Raw genomic sequence first — 511 nt, 5'->3', positions numbered from 1 at the left:
GCCACGGCTGGGGCCAGGGCAGGAGCCCGGCTGCCATGGCGTGACGCCTTCCCGGGGCTTCTCCTGCCGCTTGAGCCCCGAGCTGCGAATTGCAGGCACACAAAAAGCCAGCGGAGGAGGAGGAGGAGGCGGCTCTGGGACCCTCGGCGTGGGGGGGGACGCACCCCCTGAGCTGGATGGTGCAGCAGGGTCTGTCGTGTGTCGTCCCCCCCTCGCCCCGGCGAAGAATGCTGGCAGCGTGGGGTGGGTGACCCACGCAGGGCTGCGAGCCGGCGTCCGTCCGTCCGTCTGTCCGTCCGAGCGGCGCGTCCCGAGGCGAGCAGAAAGCCTAGGCTCCCCCGGGCTGCGCCAAGCCGGGCGGGCGAGAGGCGGCAGACTTGCCCCTCGATCAATTTTCATGCAAGAATCATTATCGGTAAATTGGAAATCTGGCTACTTGACAGCAGATTTGTCTCCCCTAATGAAGGGGAGCAGGCAGGAGAGCGGCAGGCAGCTGCTCGCCCCGGCACCC

The sequence above is a fragment of the Aptenodytes forsteri genome, unplaced genomic scaffold (genome assembly GCF_000699145.1).
Source record: "Aptenodytes forsteri isolate BGI_AS27 unplaced genomic scaffold, ASM69914v1 Scaffold50, whole genome shotgun sequence".
Lineage (NCBI taxonomy): Eukaryota > Metazoa > Chordata > Aves > Sphenisciformes > Spheniscidae > Aptenodytes > Aptenodytes forsteri.
The sequence above is the reverse complement of the archived record's forward strand: the minus strand, read 5'-3'. Positions refer to the sequence as shown.